Source organism: Lissotriton vulgaris, chromosome 1_1 (genome assembly GCF_964263255.1).
Source record: "Lissotriton vulgaris chromosome 1_1, aLisVul1.2, whole genome shotgun sequence".
Lineage (NCBI taxonomy): Eukaryota > Metazoa > Chordata > Amphibia > Caudata > Salamandridae > Lissotriton > Lissotriton vulgaris.
In genome coordinates, this window is record NC_141685.1 from 632,584,513 (window position 1) to 632,586,826 (window position 2,314).

Consider the following 2,314-nt stretch of genomic DNA (forward strand, 5'->3'; position numbering starts at 1 on the left):
CCCAAGAGGCAAAAGGGCAAAACCGGAAAAGCCAACAAAGAGGACAACAGCCCAACCCCAAGAAGCAAGCCGGAGAACCGGCAGGACATCCAGCCAGCCAGGAGGCACAAAACAAAGCACCACCAGGACCCGGAAGGTAATGCAAAAAGAAACCCCAACCAAGAAGAGGCACAGGGAAAGGCACAGCAGACAACCACAGCCAGGCCGGACATAGAGCGGAGATGATGAGGAAGGGAGCTCAGAGCCCACACAACAGACCCAGCGCCACAGCCAGCTGAAGGGAATGGAACCGGAAAAGACAGAAGACCAGCCCAGGACCGCGACAAAGCCCAAGAGAACGAGCGGCCAGGAAAGGACCAAATCAGGGACCAAAAGAGGATCCCAAGCAAGCAAACAAGGGCCCCACAGCACAAAGCCCGACACAACCAAGCCAAGAGGCGTACCAGGGACACAAACACACAAGCAAGCGTGAGGCCAAACACAGGGACCGCAAGGGCAAAACCAACAGAGGCAGAGCCAAGGCCCCCAGAGCACACCGGAACAACCCAGACACTCAAAACCAAATGAGAGGAGCCAGAAGAAGCCAAAGGCACACCACCAAACAGGGGAGCGGGAACAGACCCAAACAAGGGGAGAAGAAACACCCCAGAGCCAACAAGAGAGCAAGGGCCACTGACCCCACAGGCCAAAAACAGCCCAGGCGAGACACAGGACCAACAACAGGCCCCCAAAGGGAAAAGGCCAGAGCCCCGAGGTAAAGCGAACCGCAACCCAAAGTGGAGCGAGAGGGGCCAAAACCGGTCCCCCAGGCAGGTACCACCCAGGCCAGATGCTGCACAATGACGGAGACCAGACAAGAGCAAGAGCGCACAGGCCAGAAAGGTTGCAGGTCAAACACGGTACGTGCAGAGGAAGAGGCAGAAACAACAACCAGCAGGCTGTACGAAAATGGAAGCACGCATAGTAACTGGGATGGCGGGCTGTGCAGAACCTGGCAGCCCCCTAGAACGTCCAAATCACTAGCGATGGAGCACACAGCACTTCTGAGGCATACAATAAACAAATGCAGAGAGCAAGTACAAGAGTAGGGAGTTGCAACAGATAACCCGCAACACGTAATCACAGACACCGGAGAAAAAAAGGAAACCGCTATGCGGTAATCACCAAGGGGGTAGCAAGAGCGCACCACAAGCTCACTGCCCCTCCCAGCCACCCCAGGTGTGCACCAAGAAACCAGCACCGGGAGGAGAAGCCCATCAGATACGGCCACTGAGGCCACAACCAGGTCCTCCAGCTGGGAGAATCTCCGTTCCACATTGCATGCTGTTTAAGCCTCCAAACATAGAAGAAAGCCGGGCAGCACGTCCGCTAAGGGCAGCAAGGCAAGGCACAAAGCGGTATTCACGCCCCGGCCGGCAACCAGCCATTGTACCGCCGCCAGCCACACTGCACCCGGTTGCCAGCCATCCAACACCAAATCTTAGGAAAGCAGGCAATGAACAGGAACCAAACTCCAGGCAGGAGGACCAGGAGCAGCGCCCAGCAGAGCCCCAGGACCCGCCAAACAGCCGCAGCAGCACATACAGCAGACCGGCCAAGCCCTGGGGAGATGTGCACTGCAACCCGAAAGAGACCCGGAGGAACGGCGCCCCAGCCGCAAAAGGGCCGACTACCAAGCAACACAGCTCCTGGCAAGCCCGGCAGGCCAGGAGAACGTGGAAGAGGACGGCAAGGACAGCCCAGCAGGCTCGACGAGATGCCATACGCCCGAGTACGTGGAACCTCTACCCATGCGATTGAGAGCATTCTGTGATCAGACAAGACTCCGTAAGTTGGAAATTCGAAGAATAAGATAGAACAGGGATTGGTTACGATGCGGCCATCCGCCCAGATTAGGTCTTGACTTCCAAGTCACATACATGATTTAGATGAACTTTCGATCGACCAGCAAGATATTGATGAACTTTGACAAGAAAGGAATACCCCAAATGATCACCGTGCGGAAGTAATTTACTAACTCCACGTACCATGAAATTGTAGTGCACCCCTGGTTACACCCTGTCCTGAAGAAGACCCCGATGTAAGGCCACAAGCACGCCTACTGCTGTAGCGTGGGGTCGAAACATCGACGGCTACTATTCTCCCTCTCATTTGACGCCTCCCCTAATTATTTGGATATAACATACCAGCGTCAAATAGATGTTTGTTGCAAAAATTGTTGAAAATTCATGTTTCTTTTCTTTGGCTCAGGGATTTGAAGCCAAACATATTGTGTCAAATAATTAAGGAATGTGATATATTCGTTTGTCACTAC